Source organism: Pollicipes pollicipes, unplaced genomic scaffold (assembly GCF_011947565.3).
Source record: "Pollicipes pollicipes isolate AB1234 unplaced genomic scaffold, Ppol_2.1 Scaffold_7231;HRSCAF=8579_pilon_pilon_pilon, whole genome shotgun sequence".
NCBI classification, from domain to species: domain Eukaryota; kingdom Metazoa; phylum Arthropoda; class Thecostraca; order Pollicipedomorpha; family Pollicipedidae; genus Pollicipes; species Pollicipes pollicipes.
Genome location: NW_023597034.1, coordinates 16,132,542 through 16,146,235, shown reverse-complemented (window position 1 = coordinate 16,146,235; position 13,694 = coordinate 16,132,542).

Genomic DNA, 13,694 nt, shown 5'->3' with positions numbered 1-13,694 from the left:
GCCAATTCTTATGATTCCGAGCGTCCTATAATAATGCTTTCTAAGAAATCGTGAGTGAGAAGAAACTAAAACGTATCTCATATGTGTATCGGCAAATCAATTTCCTTCAAAAGCATACGTTGAGATATAACAAAATAGTCTACGAAATCATCAATCACACCAGGGACGTAGTAAGGAGGCAAGGGGACCATGGCACCCTGAGTCAAGCGGTTTACACTAGATACCGGACGATTCCGTAGGACTTGGTCTGAATTGGCAGCATTTCGAAGACAATTTAACATTTGATCCCTGAGGAAAATTATGGGTATGTGCCGGTTTTACACTACATGTGCTCTATGAACCCATTTGTAAGTTGTTAATATTATACATTCCAGGTCGGAAAAAACGAACAAGGGTAAGGCGAATCCGAGATAGCCTGCAATTTGATTATCATCACTCGAGGAGAACGAGGAAGAACTCAACCGGGAGGCATCAAGGTCTTGAAGTAGCCGACCGGATCAGTGTCGACATAGCCTGCTTCTCATGCACATCATGTGAGCCATGTAATGCTGCATGGTATGCATGAGCCAGAATGAATATGGCCCAGACACATGAAGCAGGATGTGCTGCTACGCCGCCAGATCACACACTGCAGACCCGGAGCCCACGGCTAGCTCACCCGCCAGTCCACCTGGAAGTGTCGCGTTCCTGAGCCCACGGCTAGCTCACCCGCCAGTCCACCCGGAAGCGCGGAGCGTCGCGCTCCTGAGCCCACGGCTAGCTCACCCGCCAGTCCACCCGGAAGCGCGGAGCGTCGCGCTCCTGAGCCCACGGCTAGCTCACCCGCCAGTCCACCTGGAAGTGTCGCGTTCCTGAGCCCACGGCTAGCTCACCCGCCAGTCCACCTGGAAGCGCGGAGCGTCGCGCTCCTGAGCCCACGGCTAGCTCACCCGCCAGTCCACCTGGAAGTGTCGCGTTCCTGAGCCCACGGCTAGCTCACCCGCCAGTCCACCCGGAAGCGTAGGGTGTCGCGCTCCTGAGTTTGCTCTGCAGCTGTCGCAGACATCCACACACACACACACACACACACGCACACACACACACACACACACACACACACACACACACACACACACACACACACACACACACACACACACACACACACACACACACACACACACACACACACACACACACACACACACACACACACACACACACACACACACACACACACACCACACACACACACACACACACACACACACACACACACACACACACACACACACACACACACACCACATACAAACGGGGCACTTGACGTCCATCAGACACCCATAGATTGCATGTACGCACACGTTACATCCAAAGATACTATGGCAGCTGGTCGCACATAGCGCATGTTGGTCTCCACGCCGCGCGCACGAGGCATCGCAGGCAGGCCCTGTGGCTGGCGGGTGATCCATCTCGCGAATGTGTGGCCATTAAAGCTGATAACATCACGTTTGTATTGTCCCTGGCACTGCAACAGCGATACAAGTTGTCTTCCTCTTCCTTTCAGCCGTAATGTGGCAGCCTCCCTGGGAAATGAGCGCAGCACAATGCGGCGGTGATGCAGCACGAACACTCAATGCATGCTGTGATCATTGTGGATGGCAGCTATACAAGTCACACTGTTAGTCGAGAGCGAGTCTAATGTCGGGCAGTCTGCCACTCGGCACTCTCGCCGTGTTGCAGGCAATGAAACTGAATTGTTTCGCCACACGCGAAGGCCGCGCGATGGACTGCTCCGGCGGCATGGATGACTGATACCGAACAGAGCCGGCGTGCATACAAAACGCTGTGAGCAACGAAACATTAATAAGACTTAACTGCTCCAATCATTATGTCAGCTGTAGCATAGATCGTGCAAACGTTTGCGCTGTTTGGACAGGGGCTGCCTAGATGCATACGAGCGTGTTTAACGACTAAACGTCGACGAATGTTCGGTGGGCTGGCTCACGCTATACATCATGGCACAAGAGGAACGCTCGGAATGGCTTACGGTACGGCATGGCGGCCGTTCGATCGGTCAACCAAGCTGAAAGGAATACGGTCGGGCATATCAGATGGCACGACGGGAAATACAGAACATGAATAATTGTCGTGAAAACCCAACGTACTGCGTCGGCAGATATGATTGGTTGGCATGTCGTGCCGCCAGCAGTACGGCTGAGGCGAGCCTATGGGCGAAATCAAAAGTTGCGACTTGCAAATTCTTCTAGTGAGTAGCTAGAATTCATTTTTTCCAGTACACGAACTATTAGATATGGTCATGCTGTTTTGGCCCAAGATGTTGACGTTTAAATGCTACTAATGACTTGGGATGGAAAATTCGAGATTGTGCCCAGATTGAGATTGCAATAAACTGTATTTAAAACCGTGATGTTTTATTTGAGTGCTATTGCATGCTCCTGGTGATTAGGGATATCTATGGTATTTGCAACTGGCATAAGAGAACGTCTGCAGAATGTGAAAATAGCACGGCTTTCCACACTGCAGCTGAGTATAATGGTGATGAAGATTAACTCTATTTGTTCGCAAATGCATCGAATGGCTTAACATATTTTTCATAGGTGCATATAATATCTGCGTTTGACAGTGTCATTTCAAACAGGGATGCAAGTCGCCTCAGTGTTTAAAAGCAATGTTCCGCATTGGAAGATATGGAAACAGGCATCATACATGATGATGGAATAAGGTCACTTGTAACTATTGGTGCACTTTTAAGTGAAACCGACGGCTGTAAACAAAACAATTTTTATATTCAGTAAATATGCTCCACAATACGTCGCTGTTTGGTCGCGTCACGGAACACTTGTATGACATTGAGATGCTACCAAATTGGCAGTGCAAAATTACCACCCAAGCATCCACTTGTAGTACTTCAATCTTCCGAAAGATTGCCTTGGCGGTGCTGAAGGGGTTTGCTGAACCAATATTGTTATGTGCTCGCGTTTGGGCATTTTATCGTGGTGCTCTTGCCTTTCTATGCGCATCTTGAAGGTGCTAAATTGCTACAAATCTTATTTCCGTAATAACTAGCACCCATGTTCAAGTTCTTGTATTACGCAGCACGAAACATGATACGTGATCGAAACCTGCACGGTCTAGACAGCATTTTTTGAGAGCTAATGAATGTCTGCTGTAATTGTAGAAATCGTGCTTAAGAACGCCAGCTATGAACGACTCGACAATATGTTCTTATTGGCCTTGAACGCCACATGGCCAGTGGAGTGGCAGGATTTGAATGACGTTTCATGGCGTCATGAGTGCGTGCATGAACTTAAAATAAGATGCACGAAAAAGTCTGCGAATCTTCCCGGGCATGTAGCTCAGAGGTTCAGAGGCTTTTCTCTCAGACTCCTTTCGGCCACGCGTTCTCTCCAGCCCCACCCTCTGTGATTGCTGAGATTAGAATGGCGAGAGTGGCGCGGGCTGAAACGTTTACAAGCGGCACTCTCGCGCTCTCCAGAGCCCACTCCATGATGCTGCATATTGGACATTAACTAGGATTTTTATACGAAAAGGCCCGTTAGCAAGACTTCGGTCGTTCCTGTCACTCTCACTTCGGTCACTTTTGAAAGCCTATCACTCATGCACCTTGAATTTGCATTAGTGCAGGTGGTCTGGCAATGCTACGCAATTAATTCTGCAAATGCCAAACATTCTATCTTGAAGCATTGGTTTTGAGCCGCGTCAGTTAGAACCTAGGATCCTAGATCTTCGGTATAACGCTTAATTAACTCAGCCCAGGTCGTGTAGAGGCCCTCGACCGCTATGTACATAAAAGTATGGTACATGCATTACCAGATGGCCGGTCCAACATGTGGGTGCGACGTTTCAGCAAATTGCTGGCCAGGATTTGGGATTGATCAGCGTTCCGGCCGCGCGGTGTTTGTGGCGACCCACCACATCCCTTGTGTGGACTAAAGTGATGACTGATTCGTCATGTTTCCAGGGTACGAGCTTGTCATCATTCCTGAGCAACCGTCATGCAATCACCTCCCTAGCATTCGCCGCGGATTTGCTGTGTGATGCGATCTGAGTCGTATGGTGCGACAGTGTAGCCAGTCCACAGACGTGAAGTGGTGCGACAGTGTAGCCAGTCCACAGACGTGAAGTGGTACGACAGTGTAGCCAGTCCACAGACGTGAAGTGGTGCGACAGTGTAGCCAGTCCACAGACGTGAAGTGGTGCGACAGTGTAGCCAGTCCACAGACGTGAAGTGGTGCGACAGTGTAGCCAGTCCACAGACGTGAAGTGGTGCGACAGTGTAGCCAGTCCACAGACGTGAAGTGGTACGACAGTGTAGCCAGTCCACAGACGTGAAGTGGTGCGACAGTGTAGCCAGTCCACAGGCGTGAAGTGGTGCGACAGTGTAGCCAGTCCACAGACGTGAAGTGGTACGACAGTGTAGCCAGTCCACAGACGTGAAGTGGTGCGACAGTGTAGCCAGTCCACAGACGTGAAGTGGTGCGACAGTGTAGCCAGTCCACAGACGTGAAGTGGTGCCACAGTGTAGCCAGTCCACAGACGTGAAGTGGTGCGACAGTGTAGCCAGTCCACAGACGTGAAGTGGTGCCACAGTGTAGCCAGTCCACAGACGTGAAGTGGTGCGACAGTGTAGCCAGTCCACAGACGTGAAGTGGTGCGACAGTGTAGCCAGTCCACAGACGTGAAGTGGTGCGACAGTGTAGCCAGTCCACAGACGTGAAGTGGTGCGACAGTGTAGCCAGTCCACAGACGTGAAGTGGTGCGACAGTGGTAGCCAGTCCACAGACGTGAAGTGGTGCGACAGTGTAGCCAGTCCACAGACGTGAAGTGGTACGACAGTGTAGCCAGTCCACAGACGTGAAGTGGTGCGACAGTGTAGCCAGTCCACAGACGTGAAGTGGTGCGACAGTGTAGCCAGTCCACAGACGTGAAGTGGTGCCACAGTGTAGCCAGTCCACAGACGTGAAGTGGTGCGACAGTGTAGCCAGTCCACAGACGTGAAGTGGTGCGACAGTGTAGCCAGTCCACAGACGTGAAGTGGTGCGACAGTGTAGCCAGTCCACAGATGTGAAGTGGTGCGACAGTGTAGCCAGTCCACAGACGTGAAGTGGTGCGACAGTGTAGCCAGTCCACAGACGTGAAGTGGTGCGACAGTGTAGCCAGTCCACAGACGTGAAGTGGTACGACAGTGTAGCCAGTCCACAGACGTGAAGTGGTGCGACAGTGTAGCCAGTCCACAGACGTGAAGTGGTGCGACAGTGTAGCCAGTCCACAGACGTGAAGTGGTGCCACAGTGTAGCCAGTCCACAGACGTGAAGTGGTGCGACAGTGTAGCCAGTCCACAGACGTGAAGTGGTGCGACAGTGTAGCCAGTCCACAGACGTGAAGTGGTGCGACAGTGTAGCCAGTCCACAGATGTGAAGTGGTGCGACAGTGTAGCCAGTCCACAGACGTGAAGTGGTGCGACAGTGTAGCCAGTCCACAGACGTGAAGTGGTACGACAGTGTAGCCAGTCCACAGATGTGAAGTGGTGCGACAGTGTAGCCAGTCCACAGACGTGAAGTGGTGCGACAGTGTAGCCAGTCCACAGACGTGAAGTGGTGCGACAGCGTAGCCAGTCCACAGACGTGAAGTGGTGCGACAGTGTAGCCAGTCCACAGACGTGAAGTGGTGCGACAGCGTAGCCAGTCCACAGACGTGAAGTGGTGCGACAGTGTAGCCAGTCCACAGACGTGAAGTGGTGCGACAGTGTAGCCAGTCCACAGACGTGAAGTGGTGCGACAGTGTAGCCAGTCCACAGACGTGAAGTGGTGCGACAGCGTAGCCAGTCCACAGACGTGAAGTGGTGCGACAGTGTAGCCAGTCCACAGACGTGAAGTGGTGCGACAGTGTAGCCAGTCCACAGACGTGAAGTGGTGCGACAGTGTAGCCAGTCCACAGACGTGAAGTGGTGCGACAGCGTAGCCAGTCCACAGACGTGAAGTGGTGCGACAGTGTAGCCAGTCCACAGACGTGAAGTGGTGCGACAGTGTAGCCAGTCCACAGACGTGAAGTGGTGCGACAGCGTAGCCAGTCCACAGACGTGAAGTGGTGCGACAGTGTAGCCAGTCCACAGACGTGAAGTGGTGCGACAGTGTAGCCAGTCCACAGACGTGAAGTGGTGCGACAGTGTAGCCAGTCCACAGACGTGAAGTGGTGCGACAGCGTAGCCAGTCCACAGACGTGAAGTGGTGCGACAGTGTAGCCAGTCCACAGACGTGAAGTGGTGCGACAGTGTAGCCAGTCCACAGACGTGAAGTGGTGCGACAGTGTAGCCAGTCCACAGACGTGAAGTGGTGCGACAGTGTAGCCAGTCCACAGACGTGAAGTGGTGCGACAGTGTAGCCAGTCCACAGACGTGAAGTGGTGCGACAGTGTAGCCAGTCCACAGACGTGAAGTGGTGCGACAGTGTAGCCAGTCCACAGACGTGAAGTGGTGCGACAGCGTATGCAGCTCACAGATGTGAAGTGGTGCGACAGCGAATGCAGCCCACAGATTTGAAGTGGTACGACAGTGGACGCTGTCCACAGATGTGAACCACACAAAATACTAAGACCAGGCTCAACAACTGCGCACTTGCCCCTTCATACCGGCTTTCGTGCGATTCAGTACAGCTCAGGGCATTCAGGGCCATTTCGCAACACGATAGCCTCTACCTGGACATCAGAAAGGCTGCTCCGGACGATCGATTGGTTCCAATATCGTCTAAACTCATCCATGTGTGGAACGGAACCCGTGACTGTGTTCCAACCGCTGAGGGTTAACGTTAACCACATTTACCTTGCAAGGACCCCGTGTGATTAAACCGGCGGCGCCGCGGTCCGACAGCGCTGCCAAATTTGGCCGCCTTCATGGAGCGCGGGCGGCGCGCCGCCGGGGGCCGGGTGCGGGCCAGGGCTGGGCGGGCGTCGGGAGCTGCGGCCCGAAGTCGAGATGTTCCGTCCGGCGGCGAAAAGAGCACGACAACACAGTTTGTGCACAGAAGTTTCCCTGATGGGTTTCGAACAGGTGGCAGGAGCTATAGGCTCCTGATGAATGTGGGGCGAGCTCAGTGCCGTTTTCCAGCCGCGCTTTTCAGTTCCGAAGCATGCGAGCTGGGCTGCAAGCCAGCACACCACACCGTTACTATTCGTATCTTCATCCTCCATGACATGATGGAAGAATCCAAGCTACCCCAGTCAAGTCAGCATAAACTGTGAGAGTAATTGGTGTGAAATGGCCGACACCGCTACGTCCATTTAATTACATTTGGTGACTACATTTACACCTGCCAGCATTAGCCATGACGTCGATGATGGCGTGGCAACAATTCAACATCGGGTGGCAGTTCTTGCAATAGCAAGTACTACCATAGGTCACCAACATATTATGAGCCTGCAGTACTTAAGTGATAAGTATTACAAATTGCGATTGCATATCTCACAAACAGGCCCAGAAAAAATCTACTCCACTCGACCGCGTCTCCCGTCAGCAAGAAACTGAGCTGAGCTGAGCTGAACTGAATAACTGGTCTAGCGGTATGCTAACGTAGGCACCGACTGTTATTTTGGCGGGTATACCTTAAAGGATGCAAAAAGCGTCCAATCGCCCGTGAGTGTGGAAGACTCACATCAGTACCTGTCCGTCACGAAAGGAGACTGAAACGTTGACATTGTTCAAAGTCCGTATTTTTATACGTGCCAAATTTTGCATATTTTGTATTTCAATTGCAAAATAAGCTGCACAGCAGCACCCGAAGTCGGGCCCGGATTTGACGACGGCCGTCGCAGTTACACGAGACTGACGTATTTTGACTGATGAGACCGGTCAGTTGCACGAGCAAGAGTCTGCACAGAACGGTCAGTTGCACGAGCAAAAGTCTGCACAGACCGGTCAGTCTCACGGGCAGGAGTCTGCACAGACCGGTCAAACACACGGGCAAGTGTTTGCGCAGACCGGTCAGTCGCACGAGCAAAAGCCTGCGCAGACCGGTCAGTCTCACGGGCAAGAGTATGCGCAGACTGGTCAGTCGCACGAGCAAGAGTCTGCGAAGACCAGTCAGTCTCACGGGCAAGTATCTGCGAAGGCCAGTCAGTCGCACGGGCAAGAGTCTGCGCAGATGCCTGCAGTTGGTCTCGCGGTCTCCAGCTCAGACCACGGACCTCATCGTTTGGGGGCCGGACATGATCAACACGGTAAACAACAGCACGTTGTTATCGAGTGTAACGACTTCAACTCACAGAACGGTTTTCAAAAGCATTCGAACCCCTTCGTGCACCAGTGATCGACCGAGGCGGCCGGCGTCACTGTACGAAGCCAGCTTCGAATACCGCACACTGCGGCCAAAACAGAGCGGATGAGCGATGAAAACTGTACAGCTGCGCAGCCTAACTCACTGTGTCCTATATCTGCTACACAGCTGCACGGCCTAACTCATTGTGTTCGATATTCGCTATACAGCTGCGCAGCCTAACTCACTGTGTCCTATATCTGCTACACAGCTGCACGGCTCAACTCACTGTGTTCGATATTCGCTATACAGCTGTGTAGTCTAACTCACTGTGGCCTATATCTGCTACACAGCTGCACGGCCTAACTCATTGTGTTCGATATTCGCCATACAGCTGCGCAGCCTAACTCACTATGTCCTATATCTGCTACACGGCTGTGTGGCCTAACTCATTTTGACCGATATGCGCTACATACCTGCGTGATCTAACTCATAGGCTCCGATAACCGCCCAAAATATTTTTGCTGTTCGCAATGTTTTGGCAACAGCCATGCAAACCGCATATCATGCTAAAACGATGGATTTTGTTGACGAAGGTTGCCATGCCCTGCCATCCCATATCTCAACAGTTTTTAATCAATGCCATTTGCCAACTTAGCGCGTAAAAACTGCATCCGTTTAGCTTTGTGTATTTCGCCCTGGTAAAAGGCTGCCTTGACGATGGATTGGTTCAGCCCGTCGGCGTGGGGGCCCGAGTATGTCTTCAGGCGTTGGTTCAGCCCGTCGGTGTGGGGGCCCGAGTACGTCTTCAGGCGTTGGGTCAATCGGGCTAGGTTAGTACATAATCTGCATGATGATGCTCAACAACCCTTCCCATCTGTCGTCATCCCGCTCGACCGACGTCGCACAAAACTTCTGATTGTTTGAATGTGAAGTAGCTAAGTATTCCATGCTCTATTTGCTGCGTATGTGACCCCTGTCAGAAATAGCTTGTTCGGTGTGGTTTACATCTGTAGTTAAGTCGACTCATCGATGATTTCAGCTAACACGACTGAATAAACTCCGACTCATACAGATTTCCAATGGGTGCCGCTCCGCCCCGGCTGTGCTCCTGCGCCTGACAACGAAACAGATTCCGATTTTCATTGGAGTCAAGCATGGGTCTGGCCGAGGGATAGAGTTTGTTCGGTGACCGACTGCGGCGACACCTGCGCTGTGGGTCCGGCCGAGGGATAGTTTGCTTGGTGACCGACTGCGGCGACACCTGCGCTGGAACAATGTCAAGCATGGGTCTGGCCGAGGGATAGAGTTTGTTCGGTGACCGACTGCGGCGACACCTGCGCTGGACCAATGTCAAGCATGGGTCCGGCCGAGGGACAGAGTTTGTTCGGTGACGAACTCTAACTGCGGCGACACCTGCGCTGAAACAATGCGACACCGAGCCCCTCACCTCCTCCACCCCACCAGCAGCCCGTGGACCTGCTGACGTCATGGCCGGTCGCATTTCCATGGAAATACGGAGCATGTCACGCATCTAGCATCCCTTGATTTTCAGGTCAGTGAAGCCAACTGTCACTAACCGAAACAAACCGTAATGATTCCCAATGCGTTTCTAAGCTAAAATCCGCTCTAGTCTGAATGGTGCAGGTCCGTTTTTGCTCAGACTTAAATCAATGTGAATCATGCCGCTTAATGTCAAGCAGATTGCATCTGACTTCAAAAGCGCATTATGTGCACCAGGTCTTGGCCTGAATCTCAAATGCTTACAGCTCCGATTTATATTCAGTTAGACTGACACTGACTGCGACAGGCTTAATGTTCTGGGACATGGGTCGCCTTGTATGAGCGAAACACACTGGAACACCCCCGCGTACCGGCGGTCCGCTCCGGCGATCCGGTCCAGTGATCCGGTCCGGCGATCCGGTGCGGCGATTCGGTCCAGTGATCCGGTCCGGCGGTCCGGTCCGGCGATCCGGTCCGGCGGTCCGTTCCGGCGATCCGGTCCAGTAATCCGGTCCGGCGATCCGGTTCGGCGATCCGGTCCGGCGGTCCGGTCCGGCGATCAGTGCGCCGATGTCAAGAAGGGGCGAGAAACGGCCCAAAGAGTCGGGGTTGGGGTGGAGAGGGGCAACCCTTCCTCGCTGTAAGTTTGTTTTCCGTATACATGAGGGCCATGACATCTTCGGTCCCGTTGTTCCTGTGCCTACGAGCAGCCGATGATTGCTCTGCAAAAAGTCATTATTTTGCATAGAACCAAGGGTGAAACTTTGTATCTCTTTGGGAGGCCAAGTCCTTCCCAATGAGCCCCGCAGGGGCACCGGCTTCGGCCGGTGTAGGGGACTAGCGCTCCCTCGGGTCCCAGATCCGGTAATGGGTGGACAGCGCAAGCTGTTCCTCTCAGGGCGTAGCGACGCTGCCGGTACGTGAGCTCCTGCTCCCTGTCCCGCCCGCTCCCTCCACATTACCTGCACTCCCGCATCCGGCCCTATCACCACTCATCCTCGTTCTATTGGGGTCGCCGTGCCCCCTCGCCCACGTCCTCGGGTTGATCGGATCCTGGTGGCTGAGGGGCGCGTCGTGCGGGTCAGTCACGGCGCGCCCCAACACTCCACTTTGGCCAGGATATCCTGGGGCATGGGGGACTCGTGGGGCCCCACACGGGTCTAGCTAGCGGCTTGTCGCTCGCGTTGCGGTTGGGTGCCCCTTGCGGGCTTCCGCTTGGGGCGCCTGACCGCGCGCAGCGGCTTAAGGGGTCAAGGGGCGGCGGCGCTGAACCACGGTCAGGACGGGGAGGGGTCTCCCCGGTTACACCTGGCCGTGTGGGAGGCGTCGTTTGCCCCGTATAGCACCGGGGTAGCCCTGGCGGTGACCACCTCCCTAGGGAGTGTTGGGTCGTCCCCCAGTTGGGTTCCGTGGTGGGTGGGGAGCCCCGGTGCCGAAATGCAAACCCTTTTTGCATGGCATCCTCTACCTTTAAAAACACCCGTCCTCCGAAAGGGAGGCGGACCTCGACAACTCCAGGGTGCAGAGGCGAATCTGCTTTCCCCGGACCACGGATCCTCGTCTTCGGAAGTGACGAGATTGGGTTGGCGTCCCTGTCACCGTTTCAGAGAAGAAATGACTGCAACAAATTTGGAAAAATTATAAGATGTGACAAACTCCGGGATGGAAGAATAGAAGTTGAATTCGCTAGTGACTTGGAGGCGAGTCGGGCTATGGAAGCAACTGAATTTTCGTAGTGTTCGGGATGGGGCTGGCAAACGCGAAAAAAACAGTGTTAATGTCAGCGACACCACATAACACGAAGAATTCGTCCAGGGGCGTGGTGAACTGTTTTGACCTGCGTGACGTTGACGACGAAGAGATCGTGGAGGAGCTCTCGGAGTTTGGAGTGACCGCCGCTCGACGGATTCGTGTCAGAAGGGGAGGAGAGTTAGTGCCCACAAACAACCTTATACTCACGTTCAGTCGCTCCGACATACCATCCGAGATACGTGTGGGATACGTCCGCGTAAAAGTTCGTCAGTTTTTGCCTAACCTCATGCGGTGCTATCAGTGCCAGCGATTTGGTCGCACGAAACCCAACTGTCGGAAACGCGCAGCGTATGGTAAATGTGCGTCCCTCGAGCACATGAGCGAAGTCTGTGCTTCTAACAAACCCCACTGTGTCAACTGCGGCAAGGACCAGGCACCGCACATGTCCTACGACCGTGCATGCCCAGCCTACGCTAAGGAGAAGGAAATCATATCAATCAAAACTTCTAAAAACGCATTATTCCGTGAGGCTCGAGAACTTTATAACGAGACCCATCCAAAAACATCGTACGCATCGAAAGTGAAAACTTCGTTGCCGGACACCAACGTGACCGAGGACATGACGGCTGTTCAATTTCTGGGACTTTTGAGATCGTTTGGCCTATCAGTTGTCCCCTCAGCACGCGCCGCGGACTCACAGCCAGCCCCCCAAGCTCCCTCCCCACCAACCGAGCAGTCGGTGGCCGCCGTGCTGCCGGCCTCCTCGGCACCAGTTGGATCGCCAACAAATGACGGGTGGACGACGGTTCGGCGTGGCCGCAGCCCTCGCGCGCCGTCCGGTATTCCTTCGTCTGAGAAACCACCGGTCTCCTCATCACAGACACTCCTCACCAGTGCATGTGAACGTGTAGCAGAGACGATGGAGCGTCAAGAAGCTGACAGGCGCGCCCGCGAAGCCAAGCGAGCGCGTCTAGTTGAGCAAGAGAGGACGAAGGCGATTAACCGGCTGCCGGGGCGGATCAGGGACGTGCTCCCGCGGGGGAAGCCGGTCCACCACCCAGGCGACGCGTAGAGGCCCCTGGTGGATCATCCGAGGTTCGGAAGCCACCGATGGCCCTTCTCCTGCGCCGCCACCGAGGGTCACGTCTTCGCCGGCGCCGTCCCCGTCTAGAGTGGGGCGCCCGGAAAAGCGTGGCCCTCCCTGGCCCATATCGCCCACAGACGGTAGCCCACGTATCCGGCCCAGAACCCGGCCGGCGTCGGTGGGACCGGGCCCTGGTGGGTCCTTGCACCCCGTAGCTGGACCGTCTGGGTCTGCTGTGGCCAGCGCGGCCGAGTACTTTTAAAAGTAGGTCTGTTTTACACTTACAACCCAAACACATGCCCCCCCCCCCCTCCCTCCGGTAGGTGTCGATACCGCGGAGTGATAGGAAGCTAAGGACCGTCCTAACCTCTTAGCTCCATGACGAATATTTTACAGTGGAACTGCAGGGGCGTCCGCACAAGCTACCAGAATCTCCAACTATGCATTAACGAGCGGCGGCCGGCGGTGATATGTCTCCAGGAGACAAAACTGGCACCTGAAAACGTTTTTGGTCTTTCGGGTTATGCCGTTTGGCGGCGAGACTTACCACCTGACCCTGTTGCTCATGGTGGCGTTCTCCTAGCCGTGCACCACAGCGTGTGTGCACAAAGGCTGGCTTTGAATACTGAGCTTCAAGCTATCGCAGTCAAAGTGTTGTTAAACTGCCATACGATCGCCATATGCTCAATCTATTTGTCTCCGGGGACCGGGTTTCCGTCCGCTCATCTGAGACACCTGGTGGCTCAGCTTCCGCCGCCTGTCCTCATTTTAGGTGATTTTAACGCTCACCACTCAGCGTGGGGTTGTGTCAAGACAAACACTCGCGGGAAACGCTGCGAAGCCCTCATACATGAAGAATCGCTGTGCCTCTTAAACACGGGCACGCGTACCCATTTCACGCTCCCATCGGGACAGGCATCGGCAATCGACTTAAGTCTTTTGAGCCCACAACTGATCAACCATTTTGACTGGTCGGTGTCAGACGATCCAATGGGAAGTGACCACTTCCCCATCTGGATCAAGTACCGGGCTGACGTTTTTCTTGGTTCTCGACCACAGCGCTGGAATTTTAGAAAAGCCGACTG